Source organism: Dermacentor albipictus, chromosome 4 (assembly GCF_038994185.2).
Source record: "Dermacentor albipictus isolate Rhodes 1998 colony chromosome 4, USDA_Dalb.pri_finalv2, whole genome shotgun sequence".
NCBI classification, from domain to species: domain Eukaryota; kingdom Metazoa; phylum Arthropoda; class Arachnida; order Ixodida; family Ixodidae; genus Dermacentor; species Dermacentor albipictus.
In genome coordinates this window covers 175,100,578-175,125,281 of record NC_091824.1, presented here as the reverse complement: position 1 = coordinate 175,125,281, position 24,704 = coordinate 175,100,578, and the positions used below count along the sequence as shown (strand labels likewise).

The 24,704-nt window shown below is 43.8% G+C and overlaps 1 protein-coding gene and 1 long non-coding RNA gene across 3 annotated transcripts in view; one reads left to right on the top strand and one right to left on the bottom strand.

The window, feature by feature from the left end:
• The window catches only part of LOC135919820 (uncharacterized), a 100,346-nt gene extending 76,320 nt beyond the window's left edge, over positions 1–24,026 (bottom strand). The window contains exon 1 of the mRNA XM_070537847.1: positions 23,790–24,026. The gene's annotated coding sequence lies outside the window, so the exon portion shown is untranslated. The remainder of the gene's footprint in view (positions 1–23,789) is intronic.
• On the top strand, positions 1,468–12,840 carry LOC139059425 (uncharacterized). Of its 2 annotated transcripts, none has more exons than XR_011514174.1 (4): positions 1,468–1,648; positions 3,129–3,170; positions 6,293–6,481; positions 9,177–12,840. It is a non-coding gene; the product is annotated as an uncharacterized lncRNA (long non-coding RNA). The 2 variants fall into 2 exon arrangements; XR_011514173.1 differs by having other exon boundaries at positions 6,293–6,497.
• Positions 24,027–24,704: the final 678 nt, after the last annotated feature.

The window sequence follows — 24,704 nt, the reverse complement described above, 5'->3', positions numbered from 1 at the left end:
TTTGTATTTTGCGAGCATCCGCAGTAAGCTGGAAAACACTAATACTTAACAGATAAAAAGACAGAAACTGTTTAATCGGACGTGTTGCCAACTGCTCTGCAACTTTCTAATTGGAATTTCTTCGCAACTTCCTTGCTTCAGAAGTTGGTTAATTATCCTTGACTAATTAGCCAATTAAGCAATATATAGAAATAGCTCGACACGCTACATACCAAAGGGAGCAACATGCATTTAGTCGCGTCGTCATAGAGGGCATAGAGTTTACACTCGGCCTAAAGTTAGCAGAAACACCCTGCATATATATATATATATATATATATATATATATATATATATATATATATATATATATATATATATATAGACAAACGTCGCTACAAGCAGTGATAAACAACCGATGATTGGACGCATCCTGCATTTCTATCGGCGTCCATTATAAGGGGCCAGTGCCCTGGCTGAGTGTTAGGAAACGGCATTGCGTGCCTCCATGTTAAATATGGTCAAGGTGGCGGGGAACGTTAACAAAATTCAAGTCTGGGGTTTGACGGGCCAAAACCACGCTTTGATTATGAGCCGCACCGTAGTAAGAAACTCCATATTTATTTTGACCATCTGGGGTCCTTTAACGTGCACCAAATTTGGTGCAGGTTAAACGCACAGTACGCGGGCGTTTTTGCATTTCAGCCCCATCGAAATGCAGCCGCCGCCGCCGGCATTAGATTCCAAGCACTCGGGTTAGTAGCGCAACACCTCAGCCGCTATGCCACCACGGCGGGTGCGGCGGAGAAAGGAGTGAACATCGTTTTTACAGAGTAATTTAGCTTAGATGTTACCCGTTAGCGCGCTACAGAACGAAACGAAAAGCTTCGCGGATATGTACAACATGGTGCTCATATTTCACATGGAGGCCAAATTCTTCTCTGTGACCTAGACGGGGTGCTGGGGAATGTGTTGGGAATCTGCTCGGCCACCAAGCACAACCTGCGCTGCTATACGTTCTCGGTGACAACTCGCACAGCGCAGAAGCACACGCACAAATGTTTAAAGAATGGGACGACAGACCGCCTGCAGTTTGCCATGACGTCGAAATAAGAAGCACAAACAGCGACGTTTCTGTACTTTTGTGGTCAATAGTTCAGTTCGCATGGTTGCGGCACGCATTACTTTTTTTTTAAAAATACAAACGACGAAAACTGTGCGCGGAAACATTAGCACGGCGTTTGCGACGTTTGAATTTGGCGCCTTTTCCCGCGCATGCCATTAGCTCCGGCTGGTGCACTGCGTTACTGCGCCAAAGAAAGTAGTTCATCAAAGAAGTGAAGCAAAAAACTTTTATACACTTCCAAAGCGCTACAATTTTTCTGTAATAACATGACATCACAGAATTTGTTATCAAATGGTACAATTTATGATAATATAAGCGTGTATTTGTATGAGTGTACATGTATGATTGCGCGTTTGCGCTGTTGAGGCTTGTAGCATTCCGGCGTGATCGTGCATGCCGGTTGTGTGAAAACTTCCTGCGTTTTCTGCGTTCTTTGTGTGCTTCGCTGTGACATCTTTGGAATGTTCCTGCGTGTTGCTCGCTTTTTATGGGCTTGTTGCCTCGAAGATCGCCATGATCGCCTCCGACTCGGCGACATCAAAGGTGAGTTAGTGTTTCGAATTCCCCTTGTTCGTCCGCGCCTGCGGCGCGGACGAACAAGGGGAATTTCAGCGCCTGTGCGTGTTTTCCGTGCGCCTCTTTTCTAGTTTTCATTCCTAGCACTATCCTTCCGTTGCCAGAATTGATTGTGATTAACTTTAATGATTAACTTTACACTCCGCTTGTGGTGACGTAAGGCAGCTATGTGGTGCCAGCTATAACAGGGCATGTTGTACGCCATGATTTCTGATACGGTATTCGAGCACCGATTGAGTTAGCCTTATTAATGAGCGCAAAACAATGCGACGTGAAACCATCCGGTCTGTACGGTAATCGGAAGATATTTCGTTTGCGCCACGCTAGTACAAGACGTGGGAGCGAACTTGTAGCGGCGTGGGGCGGTGGGATCGGCGAAAGTGTATTCTGTTGCGCTGAATTCCCTTCAGGAACGAGTGACTAGGCTGCTATCTGACACGCCGTGCGGCCGATGTTCGCGCGATCGGAAAACACAGAGGAGGCTGTCGCGCAATAATAATAAAGAATTTGAAGGGTGTACATGTGATTCTATGCGATACGTGAGATACAATAGAGGGGGATGCCACAGAGTGCTGCGAAATCATCGAGTTATACGCCTTGCTAACCGCGTGTGTTTTGTTTTCCACCAGTTCGCGCGCATTCAGCTTTCTTTTTTCATCTTCGTTCGACGCCATCGAGTGCTTCGCCCCAAACGGCTTCGCGTAGGCGCTCTTAGCATTCACGGAAAGGCAGATTTCATGGCACTCCAGGTCCTACAACATTCAAAATAACGTAATTTCGTGAAATTGCAGCTTTTCGCACTTCAGTAAGTGATTGATTTAACAAAATTTTAAAATCAGTAGAGGAACGAGATGCCTGGCATATCTGCTTTGTCGTCCCACTGGGTTTCGAGGCGGTATGTATACGTTATCGGCAACATAAACATCAATAATTAGCATTGTTTCTTGTGACCATAGAAGTAGCTAGTTATGTCGAAAAGCTATTTTTGCTTTGAATCCGAGCACTAAATAGTGAACAGATTGAAAGGGGAGCGCATAGTTGTGAACTAAATGACAACGCTTTGCCACAAGCTTGGAATAATGCATTGTCGAAAGAGCAGTTCTGTGAAATTCTTTCTTTGAGCGTAAGCAAAACTTCAGTAGCATCAGGTAGACGGGGAGTAAAAGAATGCAACACTGTGGTTTTATATGAAGGAGCATCCTTTAATATGTGGCCATAACAGTTCAGTAGATGCATGGAAATAATTTTTAAAATAATAGAGGAATGTGAAATAAATTATTTGACAAGCTCACACTGCCATTGGCAAGAGCGGCCACACTTTAGTGTATTCAATGACTAGTCAATTGTATCCGTCTATTTATGTCAGCCTAATGGTCCATGTAGCTCTTTTGATTGTTGATTTTGCTGCATTGTGGCTTCACATTTTAATACTGACATCTTTTTTCAGATTCAAAATGAGCTGAGAGACACCCAAGCTGGAATGCTAAAGGTGAATTCTTTGGCCATCCATTCTGTAACGTCACCATGATCAAATACAGTGATGCCGTGAAAATGTATTGCAGGAAGCAGAAAAAACAACATTGCTGATGCAACTGCAAGGCATTTGCTCCAGTGATCAATTGGTGCAGAGTGCCTTCATTAGGAGACATGGTGCCTTTAAGCACTCAGCTGAAAGAGTGCAACTGCACCGGGACTGGGAGTGAATTTCAGTGTCACTTGTGAACATATTAAAGATAGAATGTGCCTTCTTCAGGGTATATGCCTGATATGGGAGGGGTGTTCAGAAACAGTGTGGACATTAGTGGTCTACGTGAGTGCACATCTTCCTAGTTTTACCTATGTCATGCAGCAGTGCACTGCTAGAGGTATCAAACCAGAGCAGCAGCACCCTTTGAGAAAGTTGGCTGAAGAACGAGCAGTGATCAAAGCTTTCTGCATTTCAAGGGCCAAATTCCAGAAAGATTGATGCCGAGCTGGACGGTGTGAAGTGCCGGTCACCACATACTGTAGCCAGCATGGCATGAATCTCCTTGGCATTATGCCTCGTTAGGATACAGAAATTGCATCACTGCTCATAAAAAAAAAAAAATGGAAATTGGGAGGTTGAGGGGAAGTGGCAGGGCTCCCCTCTGGAGTAGCCAGTGCATGCCCATTGCTATACTGATAATCCTACCTTAATGAGAACCAGTGATGCATGTTAACCTATTACGCAGCTAAGTGCATTCCTTGTTTTGTATTAAGGGGACACTAATGACACCTTAAATGAATTTAAAATAACGCATCGTTTTAAATATCTACTTCTGTAAATTTCTTGGTAATTGCTTGATTATTAGAGAAAATAAAGCTCAGCGTTCAATTTTCTGAGTATCGCCCCAAAATCTTCGTGCTGACATCTCATTGTCACATCGTGGATTTCAAGTAGTTTTACAAACTTGGGTTGTATTGTTTCAGTAAAAGTTCCTGACGGTTCTTATTTTAAGTTTTTGGAATACAATGAAGAACATCTTTATTTGTAAAAAAAATTGCTGCACCTGAACAGACATCAAAATCCATGACGTCACAGCAAGCGGGTGTGGTAACTTCAAGGCAGCACTGCCACCAATCTTTCCTCTTGCTGCTTTTACAATTTACTCACCCTCTTGTCATGGTACGAGTGAATCTCTTGAATTGTAGGAAGGTCATTTACAGATACATCTAAAATAATTTTTCTCTTTAGTGCTTTCTTGCCATAGTTGCTTAGGGGTGTTGGCACAGCGCCGCTAAGCACGAGGTCACATGATCAAACAACCGCATTTTGATGGAGGTGAAATACAAAACTGCCCATGTACCTTGCAGCCTGATTTGGTAAAAATTAATCCAGAGTTCCCCACTATGGCGTGCTTAAAGCCTGTTTCACATGCAAGCGAAAATGCTTGCAAATCCTGCCGCCGCGCCGCAGAAATCAGTTTCAACGGTGGGAGCGGCAAGGTTCGGGCAAGTTGGAATTTCATCGCAGCGGCAGAGCGGCAGCACTGCTTCCGAACGACCCACCTCGACACGTGACCAGCGGAGGATTAGTGCTGGAAAGCCTGCGCATAGGACGATGTTTATTTACTTGGTACACGTGGTACAGGCAACATGCCAAGAGCGCTTTTCAACGAATTGTTAAATTGCTAAGCGCAGGATATGTATTTATAAAATAAAAATTTGAGAGGCAGAGACAAAGCTATGTTTATGTTGGTAGTCGCAAACTACCGAAACTGGCTGAAAGTCCTGTGTTTTATGCCAGCAACATTGCTATTCGCAGCAGCGGAAAATGCGCGACGGCAATGCATATGAAACGAAACTTTGCGATAAGCTTTGCAGCGCCGCGTCGCTGTTCGCTCCATTCGCTGAATCGCTTGCATGTGAAACAAGCTTAAACATCAGATTGTCGTTTTGGCACTTAAAACGCCAAAATTTAATAATTTAATTTTACTTTAGTGCTCCTTTAAGCGGTAGAATTCATGATCTCTGCAAAAACTCATGCTCAAAGTATTTTCTGTAAAGATTAAATAAACAGTAGATATAAGTGTCTATTTATATTTTGAATTCTGTGATACGTGATGACTATTAGTGGTACGAGACAGAATTGTAATACAATGTGTGACGGCACGATGATGCACATCGAGGAAATGACCGAGTCTCCCTAGAGGTCCTTGACATGGACATCAACTGACTGTCCACAAACTTCTGAGTTCACTCCGTGATCTTGTGCAGCCTGTGCTTTGCGAGTAGATTAATTTAATTGAGGTTTAATTTAATTAATTTAATTTACTGTCCTTGCGGCTTATGTACATTTCATACAGTGGAGTGGAATCTCGCATTACTTCTGGAGCACAGCAAGCGAACGTGATGTGTAGTGGTAATCTTAGTAATGATCGACAATCATGTCCCACTTCGAGCTCCTAATGCTGCTTGCCAACACAAGCAGCAGCATCTGCTCAAGATAGCGTGAAAGAGATTCATTGAAAAGTGGCATATGCCCAGGGTCACATACCCAGTCACCCAAGCTGTTCCAACGGTTGGTATTGAACTCTTCCCTCAACATAGCAGCCCAATCTCCCCATTAGACCATGGCTACATATTCACACAAATGGATGGGACAATCGAGACAAACACCTGAAAATATGAAGTATCCCAAGAATGGTAATCACAATAAATAGTACTAGATGTGCATTAGCGCAAGCTCTTGGGCCAGTTGGTGCATGATGAACTTGAAAAATGGGGGTACCAGCAAAACAAAGGACGCGCACACATGGAAAAGGCGTTAGACAGGGACGAACGCTGGTCCATCCCAATGTCCGTCCATGTCTAATGCCGTTACCTTGTGTGCGTGTCATTTGTGTTTCGCTGGTGCTCCCCTTTTTCAAGTACTAGATGTTTGGATACATTGGTTTATTTTTCTTGTTTGTGCTGGATTGTTTTTCTGAAACATGGGGCATCCAGACAGCATCAGAAGCTTGTAAGAAGTCAAGTTTAGCATTTTAGATTTGCAACAGGTACTTTTGTAATTGATTTGCAGTAGGGCTGTTGTGTGAATGTACTTGAAAGGCTTAAAACTGTTTTGCTAACATTTACTTAAACATGCAGGTTCACATACGCTGTAAGAGTGCACATTGAGAAGGTTATCCTGGCCCAGCTTACCATGGCCTGCCATGGTGGACCAGGAAAGTTTGCAAGGGCCTTGCTTCACCATGTGTTCACAGAGGAGGAGCTCATGGGCCATTTGGGCTTTGGAAATAACACCAAGGGGCAACAGAGGCTCTTGACCCCATCAGGGTCAGTGCTGTTAGAGGCAAGTACCATATACCCTTTCCGGTTGCATTTTTACATTCACATTTCTTTTCTAAATTTATGAACTTGCCATTGGCATAACAAACGACTTTCATGTAGCCTGTGTGTGCAGTTGTGTGCTACAATAGCCTACCATTTGGAATGACTGTTCATATGATCTTGAGTGCCTAATGCCGCCATACTCAAATGCTTCCAAATTTAAAAGCTGCCTTCACTGCCGAAAGTTTTTAGCATCTCCACCAAATAAAATGAGCTGCATTTGTGCATTAGCAGTGCTACTTGGCTGTCATTGCAAGGAATAGTTGTCTGTGAAGCACGCTCCAAATTTGTTGGCATGGAGGACATGGTTAAGTAGCCTGAAAGTGTTAATACACGAATTGCGGAGAAGCTATGCTCAAGTGGTTACTGCTCAGCTCGAGCAGGAGCACGTTCACCAAATTGCAGAAATCAAAACAAAACAGCTCTCCATGTTCTGAGATGTGAAACAGTAGTTTCACCAATTTTAACAGACCACATCAAATCAAAGTTGCTCCTATCTTGAAGCAGGTCCATGTGATCCGAGACAGCAACCTTTCAGCGGAGGGAACCTGAGTGTTGTGGCATTTTTCTTTTGGTAGTTTCAATCAAAGAAACAACAGGGACCGAGTTGCCAGCTTCACAGTCAACAGTACTATGTTTAGTGGATGCTTACTTATTCTAAGCACCTAACCTATGACTCGTATTTATTAACATGCACTGTATCACTTTGTATTCTAAGATAAGAAAAAAATATTTATGTGGCTTTTCCTCATATACTTCAATAAATGGAGAATAGGCTCTTGGGGCCTAATGTATAAAGCTTCTTACAGACCATCGGACATGTCCACTACTCCCATTCTGAAATTGTTAGAATTGTTTCCTGCTTCCTTACTTCACCTACCTGTTAACATGGTTATGAACCATTGCCAAGTAGATTATGGGCTTAAATTTATCAAAAAGATGAATGGGCTTTTCTGTCGCTCTTGTTTAGCCCGTTGAGGATCACATTTTGGGGAGAAATATGCCTCTAATTTAGGAGTTATATATCTTTTGTAGTGTGCACATACTCAAAACTTTCGACTTGAATAGTGTCCTATTCAATTTAGTCTTTGAATGGTCACTATTTGTAAATGTGAGTATTATTCTAATATTTCGAAACACCAATAAAACATGAGATTTGAGCCAAAGTACGGTAAATTTTCACCTCCAATAACATAGTATAGACGTAAAACGTAAGAACTTGTAAGAATAGCAGACCAGGCTACGTTACTAAAGTAGCTGTACTTTAGAGGCTGTACAGCAATCATTCATGCTTACTGAAGAGTCCTGTGCATGTGAAGAAACTTTTTGCTGCTCCATTTGTGCGTTTAATAAACAGCTCTTCATAACATAACAATGACAGAAACTTGCTAACTTTAAGAATACTAGTATGTGAACCTCATCTTACATTAATTGTGATATCAGCTGTTCATTATTCAGAAGCTATCCAATATTTGATTTGCTTCTGGCATTATTCGGTTCAGTCTCAAAAATCACTTTTCGCGCATCCTTAATATTGTTATTGCAGATTTAAGTTCTTCAGGGCGACTTTCCAAGAAAATAAACTGGTAAATAATTTTTTAAAATAACAATAAAGTGGCAATACCATTTCAGTATTTGCAGTTTTACATGTTTTATTGTTTTATGCAGGATAAAGCAGCATTATTTTTTCTGTAATGAAACTTACGGAAACTTGTGGCAGCACTCCCAAATTAGTGCAATGACAGACACCAAGGAGCTAAGTGAAAAATCAGTTTGGGAGAAACCCAAGGAGCGACAGCACTATAAGAATATTTTCTAGAAGTCTCAGAAGGTTGCAGCATCTCCAGTGGGAGGCTAGGCAACACTTTGTTCTGAAAAGGCAAATTTTTTCAGAACGTTCCATCACAGTGACAGATGTATGGCAGTGAACCCTAAAAGGGTTAAAGAAGTCAGTCCTATGGCATATGGCTCTTAAAAGACAGCATTTCTTCGTATCTGTCACATTCTGCATGTGTCATGCTAAGCAGTTTGGCGCACAACTACACGGAATCCTCATTATAACAGTAATTCAGTCGTTGAGGAAGAAAACACACTTCGCTGTAAGCAGTGTCTTCTTTAATGTGGAAAGTCCTAAGTCATTGTAAGGCGAGAAGTACGTTCCGATTGCATGTCAACTCAGGAAACCTAACATCAAATGAAGCTACACTCAATTATAGTGACATGACACTATTGTATTTGGAGCATGGAAAAGCACAGTGAAGTGCTGCACATTTTAATTATGAAACTTACAAGAAATAATTTTAATTGTCAGTTCAGGTTTATTTATGAACGACATGAATTTTTTTCACCATTTTGTTTATCAGCAAGCAAAGTTCACATCTTTGACATTGAAGATATTCATAAAGTTATATTGCTACAGTGTTTTGTTCCTCTTTGCCCTTTCCTGCATTTGACACTTAGTGGAGTCCTGTGCCACACTAAATAAATTTAAATGGTCATGCTGTAAAGCTGTACCCATGGAAAATTGGAATAAAGCAACACAAATACATAAATCAATTTCATTGTAACAAGGGCATATTGCATGCCATTCTTTTGCATGTGGAAGTTGCTTTTTAAAACTTATTCTGGCTTGTTTTTGCAGGCTTCACGTGTCGCAAATTTCCTGGTACCAACATGCCCTATGTAAAGAACTCTGGCCTCGCTTCTCGCATGGGACCCTGCCCCTGAAGCAACTGCCCCTGCCCCTTCACCTCTGAAGAGCCCAAGTTGGACAGCTCAAACCAAAACACAAGTGTTGTGCTTTTGTAACTCTCGACATTTTTATGTTTTATGTTAGTCTCCTGAAGGGCCCAATTTGGATTTCTCAAATGAGCATACAAATGTTGTGCCTTCCTATGCCTTGACATTTTTATGTTAATTTTATTTATGTTAATTATGCTAGTCTCCTGAGAAGCCCACATTGGATTGCTCAATCCAGAATACAAGTGCTGTGCTTTGTTATAGTTCACTACATTTTTATGTTAGTTTTTGATATGGTTCCAGTAAGGATAGTGTTTCCTTATTAATATATTTTTTAAGTAGCTTAAGTCATTTCATGCCAAACCACCCAACAATTTTCTCAAGAACTGTTCCATTATGGCAAACCATTTCAAGTTTGCTTGATTTTGAGTAGGTACGAGAAAATTTTTGAGAAAATTTGCTTTCATACATACTCTTAAGTAATTCCAGGGCAACCAACCAGCGTTTTTTTTGGCCATCACAGATATAGTTGAAGCTCCGAACTCTTGCTCCCCATTTATTTTCCTTCACAAAAATTTTTTTGAATTTTGGCAAAAATTAATTGTTCTTGCCCAGCTAAGCTAGAAGCCACTGATACACGTTTCTTCTGAAAGTGAAATTGTATGATCCAGATATTCAGGTGGTGTTCATGTCAAGAGACTGAAGTGGTGTGACTGCCAAAATTTGCAGTTTGAATTTTCTTCTAACGTAGGGAAATACAGAAGGCACAAAATGAATATAAAATCAGACTGCTTGACTTGGGATAGCAGCAAAATATTTCAAGCCATGGAGGTTCAGTTGATCAGCTAAAAAAACTAACGTTGAAATTTTTTGCAAGCTTCGTGTTGAAGGTAAAAAATTAGCTTTGGTGGTTGGCAGAAAAGTATGTCGCCCATCATTACACAGCCGTACATGTCTGCTATGCATGTGACATGAAACAAAAAGTGATTATTCTTTAAGTGCGATAAGGTATTTTTTATAATGTTCCTTTGTGCATCACACATACAGCCTAAATATAGCATAAATATATGAAGCCATGTCATCTAGCAAGGAAAGGTTGTTAATATATTAGCCACAAGAACTACTCAACAAACTGACTTGCCTTTTTTATCATTACGAAGGCAGGTGACGTCAAGCGCTGCTGCTGCAGTCTCAGCTCGTATTTTTTTAACATGAACGCAAAAAGTGGTCGCCAATGGTGTCTGACCACATCAGACTGAACATGGCACATATGACTTTTATAGATGAGCATGTTCCAGCTCTGAAACAGTGGTAGCAAACAACACCACAAGAATTTGTTCATACTCATGTAGGTTTTCAGTCTTAATTATGAAGGTGTTTTCTACTTGCATCATCATTGGGCTTCAGGGAGCAGGGCACAAAGTGTCCTGCTCCCTCTATGTTGCATTGCAATGCGACATGCCCTTTAGGATGCTTTGTATGAACAATATCAGTGCTCTTTATAGATTTACTGTCTACATAATAGCTGATATTTCTTTTTCTAAACTGCATGAAACATATCTTTTAGCACTGCAGGATTCCCTCACATATTTATTACGTACGAGGTCTGTTAGAAAAGTATTCGACCTTTTTTTGCGAACACCTGATGAATATGAAACAAGCGCGTTTTCATCAGCCGCCCTTGAACCTTTGTGCGCATGCATGAATTTTTTCCCACCTGCCAATAGCGTGATTTGCTGGGACGCAGCGTTTGAATGAGGTAGTACGGTGCTCTCGTCGGTTTTTTATCGCAAGGAAAATGGCAGAGCGACTGGAGCAGTGCTACTGCATCAAATTTTGACAGAAACTGGGCGACAGCCAAGTGGAAACCATCTGGAAGATTCAGAGTGTTTTCGGTGACTGTGCTATGAGCAGCACACAGATTATGGAGTGGTACAACCAGTTTAAAGACGGCCACACATCGGTGGAGAGCGAGCCACGCTCCAGTCGGCCATCAACATGCCGAAATGACCAGGTCATTGCTGAAGTGAACCCCGTGGTGATGTGGGACCGTCGTGTAACTATCCAAGAAATTGCGGAAGAGGTGGGCATCAGCACATTTTATCCACATTCCATTATCACCGAAGATTTGGCCATGAAGAGAGTTGCGCCAAAATTCGTTCACAAGCTGCTCATGGTGGAGCAAAAGCAACTTTGTGTTGAAGTCTCGCAGACATGCTGGATTCCACAAACAGTGACCCCAACTTCATGAACACCATAATCACTTGTGACAAGTCTTGGGTGTATGTTTACGACCTGGAAACCAAATCCCAGTTGTTACAGTGGAAGCATTCCACGTCACCAACCAAAGACTGCTAAGTGTGCAGCAACGTCAAAGTGTTGCTGACTGCTTTCTTTGACTCCCGCAGTGTGGTACACCACGGATACACACCACAGGGTCAAACAATAACTAAAGACTACTACAGGGATGTCCTCCATGGCCTATGTGATGCTGTATGGAGCAAGATACCGAAGTTGTCAACAGGAAATTGGCACATCCTTCAAGACAATGTTTTTCTCGCACTTGATTCAGACTTTTTTGGCGAAAAACCAGACTCCTGTAGTTCGACAGGCTCCTTGCTCTCCTGATATGGCGGCCTGCAACTTCTGGCCGTTTCCCAAAATCAAGGGGCCATTGAAACAAGCATGATTTCAGACAAGAGAAGACATTATGGCTGCAACGACAGCTGAGCTAAAGTCCATTTGGAAAGAAGCCTTCTCGGAATGCTTCTAACAACGGCAGCACCGCTGGGAGAAGTGGCTGGATTCCCAAGGAGACTACTTTGAGGGTGATTAGGTTTCCAACACTTCAGTTATGCCAGTTTTTTTTCTTCAGCCAAAGGTCGGATACTCTTCTAACAGACCTCGTATTGATATTTTATGTGCAATGGCTGTATGGTTTACCTGGCCCACACCAAACACAAGCCTCGTTGCATTAGAGCATGTGTCCCTTAGCAATAAAATGCAGACCCTAACACCGCTTATCTGTCATCTGTGCATACGAAGCCAGCTTTGTCGTCTGCATTCCCGGCCAGCAAGCTGTGCGCACATCAGAGAAAAGTCGGTGCTGACAAAATTTCAAAAAGGAATTTCTCGCTTTTAAAAATGACTTTTTTACTTCACACATGCATAGCAGACATGTAGAGCTATCCAATAATGTATCACATTTTTTCGCCAACTACGAAGGCTGTTTTTTCCTTGAACATGAAGCTTCTTGCAAAAGATTAGAATTTTTTTTTTTACAGGCGATCAGCTGAACCTTCAGAGCTTCATATATTTTTCTGCTATACTATGTCACTTGGGCTACCATTCTGTATTTAATTTCTGTCCTGTGAATTTTTTCTTACGAAAAAAAAAACTAACGGATTGCAATTTGACTCATTTTAGCCGGTGCCAAAAGCAATTGAAGTATGCAAATATTTGAAAAATTGGCTATTTTGGCAGTTGCATCACTTCACCATATTTCCACGCACACCATTTGAAGGCCTCGATCAATACAATGTGCATTTGAAAAAAAAGTATTTGAAGCATTTGAAAAAAAAAATGAAAAGCTAGAGGACATTTGATGCCTCTAGCTCAGCTGAACAGGAAAACTAAACTGTCACCTAAAATGCTACAAAATATCTGGCAGAAATAAATAAAAGTGTGTAACAAGCTTTGAACTCTAGTAAACATATGGCAATGTTTCAGATTTATGTGCGGTGTGAAAAAAATGCTTGTCGATTCGGCATGGAATTGCATACCTGCAAGTGCATCTGTGCCATTTCCAGAGTTCAGTAAGAACGGCATTTTACATAACTTTGTAAAAATGGTTTATTGCTATCTAAAATACATGAGTAAAATTAATAGGTATAAGTCGGCTTAAATTTAATCTGCAACAAAACATCTCCAGTAATGGCAATGATGTGCCTTTCATGTTTGCATAAAACCATATCTTCTGAATTCTTTCGTTATTTTTTGTGGCAGCGAATAAAATTGACATGGAACTCGCACAAGGAGTAACTTTGCTGTATTCCAGCACATCACTAATAGCTGTCTTTGTTTCATATGAAAATCTGAAGCAGTCAATATGAATAAGTCGCTTGATATCGAATTACCTTCGCAGCAACGTTATCATGGCAGAAAACACAACTGGATCATGCAACAGCAATGCGGCATAATAAACTGCTCCCATAGGCATCACTTATTGTGATTGCCATGTTTCAAAAGTATGTAAGGTTTACTGAAATTGGCACACACCATTCAACCAACAAATAAGGATTGTACAGTGATCCTTTTTCAGTTTTACAGATATTTAAGTTGTCTGCCAGGTAGCATAATTCTTGTTCTTGAGCTGGATTATTCAGAGGTGGACATTACTAGCACAAGAAATGGAAACATTAAACTGATTGTCATAAATTTATTAATTCACTTATAACATCACAGCACATATTTCAGTTTGCAAATTGTAGCCAGTGAGTTTGCAAGACATTCACTTGAAATTAATTTCCAGGATGACACCAGTTTCGATATTTTTCCATAAATGTGAGAGAAATACAAGGGCATTCCGGTTACTTTTGTACTTCGATGCATAGCAGTGCATTTCTACGGCCAGTTTGATGGCATGTGTCTCGTTACTAGTGTCATTCTGGAAATTCATTCTAAGTGCATACACCTTGTAAAATTACCGGCTACAATTCGTAAAAACTTTATTAGGAACTGAGTTTTTGTTAATCAGCTGACTATGGTGTCTTGTTTCTCATGCAAGTAATGTTTGGCACTCTGTATCTAGAATTATGTTAGCTGCAACAGTCAGTCTTCAATAAGTTCCATGAAACTTAAAGATAACCACCCTGCATATCAGGTCTCAGTTGAGTGCTGTGGGCACAAGCAAATTGTGCCATGGTTATAGTACCACTGGCTACCTAATAGAGAAAGCAAGTACCTTTTTTGAGTGTTCTTATTTACAGTCATGTCAGTCTGCTTGTACATTTATTTATTTAGGCATTTATTTTTTAAAATTTATTTCTTTTGGGAAATGTGTTTTACTTTAGAGCCACACTGACTACATCTTCAGTATTCAATTTTGTTATGGTGTCAAGCTGCAGGAAGTTTGTACTGTGCGATAGTTTTTAAGAAGTTTCTGATCTCAAACTACAAAGGGTTGTACATTTACAGAGATGTTTGGTTACAAATAAACAGTTCACCTAGAAAAATGGTTTTTGTCTGCATCAGTTCAGCACTCTTGATTTTTCGGAGGACCATTCACTCTGACAATTGAAAAAAATGGCATAACAGTACTGCTAGCAGTTTTACAATATGGTTTATTACAGGCAATCTAGGAGCATGCTTGTGAGCCCAGGGTGACAGAGGTCTGCGGTACAAAATGCCTGTATTTAAATTTTATCCTTATCCTCTCACAGCAGACATGCCACCGTGACATCAAAGGTAATTATATGCAACATAGCTCAGCAGTATTTTAAGGTAAGTGCAGGTTTAAACTGCTAACTACCCAGTGGGGCATAAAGGGCTTTCAACGTAATTTGTGTTGATGTTCAACAGATCTGCAACAATGCTTCCATGGGCTTTCAATATTGACGAACTACACATTTCAACAATACCTCCATGGGCTTTCAATTTTGAGGCTCAACACATCTGCAACAATGCTTCAATGGGCTGTCAACATTGACAAACAACACATTTCAACAATACCTCAATGGGCTTTCAATTTTGAGGCTCAACACATTTGCAACAATGCTTCAATGGGCTGTCAACATTGACAAACAACACATTTCAACAATACCTCAATGGGCTTTCAATTTTGAGCTTCAACAATGCTTCAATGGGCTTTCAACATTGACAAACTACACATTTCAACAATACCTCAATGGGCTTTCAACATTGACAAACAACACATCTTCAACACTGCTTCAATGGGCTTTCAAGAGTGAAATACACCATAGTTTCAACGATATGCCAACGATCTTTCAAATTGAAAAGCCACAATGATGTTTCGACAAAATGTCGCGGGCCAATTATCAACACTTGTCGACAATTTCCTCAATGATGTTTCAACAATTCGCCAATGATCTTCCAAGGTCATTTGTTGACGTTGACCAATGATATTTCAATAACCTTTCAACAATTTTTTTTGTAAGGGTTGCTTGTGTCCTTTTGTCTTGTCGGTTATCTTCTGTCTGTCTTGTCTTGTCGATGTCTTCTTTCTTCTGGCGTCTTCTTTCCAGGGCGAAATACATTTTTTTTTTTCTCTCTACCGGTTTCCACAGCCTACAGAAGCCCAGATTGCTTTAGCTGCCTGAATTAAATGATACCGATTGTAAAGCCTATTATCTGAACTAATTCCTTCTCTGCCTTTTTTCCTTCATTCGAGTCTGTAAATGTCTGATTTTATGTTAGCTCGTCTTTTCTTTTCCTCAAAATATTTAGTTTGTTTTGTTAAATGATATACCTATGTACTATGTATATATATTTATATATATCCATATAGATATAACAGTTCTACACGTATGTACGTATCGCATGCACGCACTCCTACTACACATATATATAGTTTCTGTATTTTTTATTTTCTTACGTTCTTCATTTATTGTCTCTGTTGTTGAATAATAACTACTAGTTTAAGTGTTAATGTATGTATTATAGTTCTATGGGAATTGAGAAGGTCGGATCTGGAGGAGATTGATTTGTTTATTACAGCACAATGCAGTATGGCCCGATGGACAGCCGATAAATGTGCTTCAATATCGGGCTGCTTAGGGCAGCCTCGCATTTGGACGACGTGACGCCGTCGCGTAACGCGGGACACCGCCAGAGCATGTGTTCTAAGTTAGCTACGTCTGAGCATAGCTCGCAAATATGGTGGATTGTATCTACGGGCAGATTCTGTGTAACAGTGTGGGGCTAGGGCATGCCCATACCGGAAGTAATTACCTGAGTGTTAAAGCCTGTGGTCTGCCTATAGTTTCCTATGTGGCGGAGGATATCGTCTCCATCCCATGTAAAAATGTTTGGTAAGTTCGTTACATGAGGAGGGAGGGTGCTGATTGTCCATAACCTCAGTGCAGCGCCATCCAGTAGCTACGCGGTCGACGACTCCTTGCGCAGCTCTGTGGGCCGACTCGTTGAGGTTTGGTGGGGCTTCCTCGACTAGCCCCATGAGTGCGAGGAACCAGATAATCGTGTGGGACTTGATGTCCTTGTCCCACAGAATCCCAGGACCTGCTCCGAAACGGTGCCTTTGGCGAACGCTCAGACAGCCGTCTTCGAGTCGCTGTACATCGTGGTCCTTCTGTCGTCCAGCAAGGTCAGTGCTATTGCCACCTGCTCCGCCACCTAGGCCACCTAGTTCGTGATTTTCCCATCGTGATCGATGCCCTCCACTACGAACGCCGTCCCGTCAGGGTACCGGGCAGCATCGGCAAAACAACAATGCCGAGCCTGTTTATGAGCCTCGACCAGGAGAGCCTTGGACCTAGCTCGTCTCCGACCCACGTTATGTTCGGGATGCACGTCGCGTGGAATTGGAGCGACGACGATGCGTTTCCGCTATTCCCGAGGGAGACCGCAAAAGCGTGACTCTATTTCCGCCCCCAGCTCCCGCAGGATGCTCCTAACCGCTTCGGTGGTGGACAGACAGCCTAGCGTATTGGGCTCTCTCGTGCGCTTCCGCAACCTCTTCCAGCATGTTGTGCATGCCGAGACGGATCCGTCTCTCCGAGCTTGTGTACATGGGGAACTCGAGGGCCCTCTTGATAGTCTACCTGATCAATGTGTTGAGCTTGACTCTCTCCGATCTTTGCCAATTGTGCATGGCCGCCACGTAGGTACAATGACACATCACAAAGGCGTGCATCAGTCTCACGAGATTGTCCTCTCCAAGACGCTGCTGCCAGTTGGCAACTCTCCGTACGGGTCTGATGACATTATCCGTTTTCTTGGCTAGTTTAGCCACCATCAGTATATTGGAGCCGTTCGATTCGATCGTCCTACCCAGGACCTGGAGGAAGTCGACCCTGTGGATGACACCGCCTTCACTTGTCCGTAGAGTGATGTCGATGTCCTCTACCGGCTTCCAACCCTTCTGTGTCGGCCCCTGCGTCTGGGTCTGTAAAGCTCTGATTTCCGTGGTGAACACCGAAGACCGGTAGGCTTGAGATATTTTTCCATTATCTCGATGGCTTCCCGCAACGCAGCCTCCACCCGTCGGTCACTGCCTCCGGTACACCAAATGGTGATGTCTTCCGCATATATTGTGTAATTAATGCCGTCGATTTCGGAGTGTCTCCTCGACTGAGCGATCATGGCAAGGTTAAAGAGCATTGGGGATAGGACAGACCCCTGTGGCGTCCCTCTGCAACCCAGCCTAACCCAGTCCGAAACGAGGTCTCCAGCCCTGAGAGTGGCTTCTCCGTTCGCAAAGAGCGATCTCGTGTAGTCGTGGAAGTGCTAGCTCAATCCGAGGTTGGAGATTTGGTTCAAGACACAGGAGTCGAGAACGTTATCAAAGGCCTTCTTCAGGTCTCATCCGAGTATGGATCTCGAGTCGCTCGTGTTACGGTCAATGACTTGATCTTTGATCAGCTTCATGGCATCGTGCGTGGACAGTCCAGGCCGAAAGCCTATGATACTGTGTGGGTAAATATCCCGATCTTCCAGGTATTGCCTGACCCTGTTTAAGATTGCGTCTTCGGCCACCTTGCCAATGCACAAATTTAGTGAAATTGGTCGGAGGTTGTCGAGACTGGGGGGCTTGCGCGGCTTGGGGATGAAGATGGTGGCAGCCCTCTTCCACATCTCCGGCACTTTTCCGTATTTCCACATCTGGTTGATGACGTCAGTCGGATACTCCACCGACTCTTCGTCCAAGTTGCTGAATGCCTTGTTTGTAACTGAATCCGGATCCGGGACCGACCTGCCGTTTAAATCTTGCAGGGCCCGCCGAATCTCCTCGACACCAAACTCCGCATCCAGCTCCGGATTCACAACGCCTCCCTATTCTAGGACGGGGGACGCCGGACCTGAGGCTACAGGCAAATACTTCTCGATCAACCTTGCCGTCACCTCCTCGTTCGAGGATTCTTGCCTGGCCCTGTGGAGCACTCTTCCCAGCGTACTCCGCTGGTTCGACTTGGTGTTGGTCTCATCCAGCAGATGTTTGAGGAGGTCCCAAGACCCCGCTCCGCCTCTGGCCGTCAATCGAGTTACATACTTTGTCCCACTGCTGTCTGGAAAGGACCTTGCAGTGCACTTCAATGCTTCTGTTGACTTCGGCAATCTTCTTGTGGAGCCTTCGATTGAGCCGCTGGCCCTTCCACCTAGCCAGAAGCGATTTCTTGGCCTCGAGTAGGTGGGCCAGCCGGTCGTCCATCTTCACCATCGGGAAGTCCGTGCTAACGTCCTTGGTGGCGCACTCAATGTCTTCACTAATCTGTGCAATTCATCTAAATTTACTTTGAGGTTCAATCAGATCAGTATTTATTTATTTATTTATTTCAGATAATGTCAATCCCAGCGGGATTTTTACAGGTTGGGCATATGTTATACACTCACAAATAGCGATAAAAACAGGTTTACATGATTTCAACAATATTTTCAATCGACACGAAGCAGATATACACATATGGTAGGAAATAAAACAAGGGTACATTTCATTTGGCAATAGGGGGTGACATTACATAGGCAAATACAATGCTCATACGGATTTCATTTTATACAATGACATGAGTGCTGTTATTTCCGGCTAACATAATCTAATTATTGCACAACAGCTCTTCGACAAGGGTTATAAATTTCGGCAACGATGTGTTAGTCGTTATGAAGGGGTCCAGGCTATTCCATTCTCTTATTGCAAGAGGAAAGAACGAATATCTAAAACAGTCAGTGCGAAATGCATATTCTTTAAGTGTTAATGAATGCTTATGGCGGGAAGGTCTGGTGTCAGCTAGGGATATATACAACGAAGTATTTATTCGTAATGCATTGTGCATTAACTGGAACTATAATTTTAGTCATGCTAGCTTGGCGCGGTTTCGCAGAGTAGGAATATCGGCTTGTTTTAGCAGTTGGGTAGGTGAATCGCTATTCTTGTATTTGTTAAAGATGAATCTAATTGCCTTTCGCTGCACTCCTTTTAGTTTGTTAATAAGCTGTTGTGTATAAGGTTGTGTTACCATATTCGAGAACTGGGCGAATAAATGCGTTGTATGATAGCAGTTTCATTTCCGGTGGCGCAGCTCGAAGTCTTCTTCTGAGGAAGAACAGCCGTTTTAAAGCAGATGGTATGATAATGTTATTATGAGATTCCCATCTTAGGTCATGTGAAATGATCAAGCCAAGATATTTAAGCTCATGAACTCGGGTGAGTGGTATATTATAGAGAGTGTGTTAGAGGTCCGACCTATGTTTTTTGCGGGTTATGCTATGTTCACACTACGATCGTAACGCGCGTAACAGCTCTTTTGGCGTATCGAACGTAACGGCTGTAAAAAACGTTACGGCAGTTAAGCCGGCACCTTTGTTCACATTTAGTGCTGCTTAAATTACGGCTTTTACAACAGGCCAATCAAATTTGGAGCTGCAGAATCGACGTCACCAGCGGTCCAATATGGCTCCTGCCAACATGCGAGCGCTGGCCGAGATCGAAGAAATTCACGCTCAAAACAAACTTATAGTCATGTATTCAATCGCCCAAAGACGACGAAGGCGACGCAGAGGGGTTTGGGTGAGGCAAGTATTTCTCGACAGGGCCGCGGACGGCGATTTTCACAACCTTTTCGCCAAGCTCCGAGTTGGTGACGCTGCGATGTTTCATAACATCATGCGCATGTCTCCCCAGCAGTTCCGCTTCCTTGAAAACCTAATGAGACCACTCATCGAAGTTCGGAGCACGCATCTGCGGCCATCGATTTCCTCGGCGGATAAACCAGATGAACTGAAAACAGTCACGCAAGGCGCACTGCAAAAATGTTCACGAACACAGCCAATCGTGCGCACGGAATGGCACTTCCCGCGCCCGGAGCTGTCTGCAGACGGGAGGACGGAAGTGTCGTCACCGGTTGTTGAAAGCCGAAAGCTTATCGGTCATTGGCTGTGTCGCAACGGTCGTAACATAACAGTCGTAAATGTTGCCGACCCTTTAACATTCTCACCCACGATTTTCGCGAGAATTTCGCACGTTGGTACCTTTACGTTCGCAGTCTGAACTAGACGCATACGCTTGTTACGCTTCCGCTTACGTATGTTACGAAAAATCGGCGCCTTACGAACGTAGTCTGAACATAGCATAATAGATAAAAAGGCAGTTTTTTAACGCGACAGCGTTAAGGAGCTCGTGTCGCAGAAAACCCGGTGTCGTCGGCGTCGGCGGCCTTGGCCGTGAGCGATAAATCCCAGAAGGCACTTCATAAATAAAAAACATCTTGCAAGATGTGCAGGTGGGAATCGAACTAGGGTCTCCGGAGTGTGAGACGAAGACGCTACCACTCAGCCACGAGTTTTTTTTTTCTTTATTGCCGGTCTTCGACGTACACATACGGCATAAACAGATACACTTCATAATGGTAAAAGCAATGACCGTCTTGGGCCCTTGCGAATAGTTAAAAACACTTGATTACCGCTAGTTCATCCAATATATGCATCCATTCGGGTGGTTCTGTTCTCGTTCTATAAGCTTCACGCAGATATAGCACGCTTTCAATGAAATGCTCTCTCGCAGGATGAATAACAAGCCTCTCATGGCGCTCATCCATTCTTGTTTTCCACAGGCTATGTAAACATATTGCCATAAACATGTCACATGGCATATCTGCGTTCTCAGTTGGCAAGAAGCGGATGCCGTACGGTGTTATCGGTAATTCCTTTTTCAACGTTCTTTGTAGGATGTCCCACAAGAACATTGCATCTGAACAATCAAGAAAGATATGCTCAATCGTCTCTGGTTGCCTGCATCTTGAGCAGTTTACAGACCATGGCACAAAGATTCCCCTTTCTCTTAGCCATGGCTTCACTGGGAGCGTTCCACTGTGTAATTGGAAGAAAAAGGTTTTTGCGGATGACCGTATCGGCATCCGCTTCACTCGCTTGAGCACATTTCTTCCACTGGATTCAACGCGGTACATAGAACGATAGACAGGCACAGGCAATGATACATCAAGTAAATCTTTGTACAGTCTTTTCCGTTTAACAGATGCAAGGTAATTCAATGAAAGGCGCGTATGTAGGAAGTCAAAGGCTAATACGACTTCTCGCAGGAAGCCTCTGAGCCTAGGTCCTGTGGTGCAATCGGAGGACACAACGAATTGAGGCAACGCGTTGCTCAAACGTCTTTGAAGGACTGTGCACAAGAATGTATCTTTTTGATCACGTAGGAACAAAAATCTCGACACGACTTGTCTTAAAAAGAGATGAACCAACCCTAGGCCTCCAGTTTTCACTGTTCTGAACAAATTAGTGCGACTAGAGCGCTCCCATACGGAACCCCAAATGAAGATGGCAAACTGCCGGTGTATTCTTTGTATGCTGACTCTTGATGCGCACAATGCTTGTAAAACATACCAAATTTTGGCCACCAAAAACACATTACACACTGTTGCTCTTGTGAATATTGATAGTTCTCTCCCACCCAGCCTTGCCGTGGAGGGAGCCCACTCAGCCACGAGTTCGTTCCTTCAAAACGGGACAAAATCGCCTCTAGTGAATTCGGTGTTGCCTTAGAAACGTGCAGTAGAAAGTTATACTGCGGTGTATATCGGTAATTATGACCATGTAACTTACAGAAGTCGCAGTTTCACGAGTAGCGAAGTACGTTTCCGCTAAATTTTTCCTGCGCTCTGCGCACACGCAGAGCCATCTTGCGGCAAAAACAAGACTCCCTCCTCGCAATGTACGGCGCTGCCCCGACACGCGGCGCGCCACTCGCCCCATGATTAAAGCCATGGATATAGTGAACTAGAACACTATTCTAGTTCACTGTACCATGGAGGAAGGAAACTAAGGAGAGGCCCTACCCCCTCCGCGCGCTAGGAGAAAAGTGTGGCGGAAATGACGTAGTAGGTTCTCATTTTTTTGCTGCTTTTTAATTTGCTGTATGGCCACGCCTTTTGGGCCACAATGGCGGCGTTGTTTGAGCGCTCACACGTGTTGCTCTGGTAGGTTTCGTGCCGTGGCAAAGGCGCTGTGTGGGCGGGTTTGCGTTAGTCACCGTGTCTTGTTGCGCTGTGTTACCTGCACCGTGCTCTGCCGGATGTTGCGCGAGCGCGAGCGCTCCGCGCGCGAAACCACGCGCAGCGCGGCGTGGTTTCGCGAAAGATGTAAACAAGAGAGGAGGGTGGCACAAAAGGCGGAGCATCGCCATGAGCAACGCCAACTTCCGGCTTCACTTTTGCTTCACAAAGAGTGACGTCAGGGCCTCTCCTTAGTTTCCTTCCTCCGTGATTAAAGCCCCTCAATCTCCCAAAGTAGCGCCATTCACTTCCCTCCTCCTCCGCTCGGCGCGGCCTCGACGGTGGCGCCGCCGGTGGTGGGCCTGCCGTAGCAGACGACGGCTAACACGCTACGGGAGGAAATCCGCGGAAAAGTTCGTTCGAGTCCTGCGGAGCAGTTTTTTCAATCTAGATCTTGCTTTGTCAGTCGGTAACTGGCCTTAAGAATGTCGTGTCGGATTTGCGGAAGAAATAGAGAAAAGCACTATTATTCAAGGCGCATTTAAGGCGTAAAGCGCGCGCACGTTGAAAGTTCGTGTTGCTGAAACACGACAAAAGCACGCGGTGTGCTCAGACACGCGAGTAATTACCAGAGTTTCAGGCTTTGACAGCGTGAAAGTATGTGCACGTGGTTTCGTAGGTTAATTTACGTACCTGCAGGATGCTTTTGTTCGGCCGGCGCGTGAGAGATTCCGACTGTCTGCGGTTAGCAATGCCTGGCAGCAAGGCCGTTTCTGTTCCGCGCCTTTTACATATGTACGTAGCTCATGCACAGGTTGTGGTGGCCATGAGCAACGTTTTCACACATAGGCGGTATAGATAATTTGAACAACGTACCAGCATATGAAATCGTTATTTATTTATTACAGTGCAAATGGTTAGAATTTGGTAGAAAAAAAAGAAGGAACTTGATGGGACAACTGGAAAGAGGTTCAGAAAATAATTATCCCCCTCCCCTCATTGGCACCAGCAACACTCTTGTTGAAGTGCTAATTTTATCTCTGTATACTACGTGCGTCTGTATTCTTTTGCGTTGTAAGTTTTCACAAGGAAGCAGTGTTGCGTTAACTGGAAAAGTCAAGGCACACAAGACAGAAAAAAAGTTGATTCTTGGGTTTTACATCCCAACACCACGATCTCATAAGGCACGCCATAATGGGGGCTCCGGATTAATTTTTTTCCAGCTGGGGTTCTTCAACGCGCCCCCAATGCACTGGACACGGGCCCGTTTTGACACGGGCGTCAAAAGAAGAGGTTGGAGGAGCCGTGGCACTTACTTCACAAAGCCGCGCGTTCTTTGCCACTTGCTCGAAGTCAGCCCGCCCGATCTTGTGAATCCACACATTTCTTCGTTTTGCGTTGCGCCCGGCGGATGGTAAAGCAAAAAGCTTTTTGCCGTCACTGGGTCTGTTGTGGCAACCGTAGGCGCAGCAGCACGGCATCGCAATTAAGCACTCGGCCCTAACACATTGTATAAAACTACCGCGCTCCTTCAAACCGCCTGCCGTACTTCCGTCGCGTAGGCCCAAGAATGCGGGTCGCAGCGCGCTGGAAAGAAAAGATATACAAAAGCGCGGCGCCTGCTCTGCGCCGGAAAGAAAAAATATACAAAAGCGCGGGGCATGCTTTCACGTGACACAGATTGGCCAATGGGGGAGCGGAGGAGGCTGGGGCGACAGGAGGGGTGGAGGAGGAAGCGCCTGGGTGAGCGGGGTGGCGGAAAGATCTAAGAATGGCGCTACTTTTGGAAAATTGAGGGGCTTTACCCATGATCGCTTCCGCCTTCATGGCGCGTCGGGGCCCGGCTATCTGTGCCGATCGCGACGTTTGGCTGGCGTAGCGCGTTTGAGTAGGCGGTGCGAACGGGGTGCGATAACGCTATCGCGTTCCACTTTTGAAGGCGAAGCTTAATCAACGTGGTCATTCATAGAGTTAATTTCATTATAAAGAATGCAGTCGTCGGCAAAAAGCTTCATTTTAACGCGGGTGTTAGAGGACAAATCATTAATAAAGATAAGGAATAAAGTGGGAGCAAGGACGCACCCTTGAGGCACCCCGATGTAACAGGTACAATGGAAGAAATTTCATTGTTAACAACAACATACTGAAACCGGTTGGTTAGGTAATCTTCAATCCAGTTGACAATAGAACCATCGCCTAAAGTTGTTTTCAGTTTGCTGATTAGTCTTCGA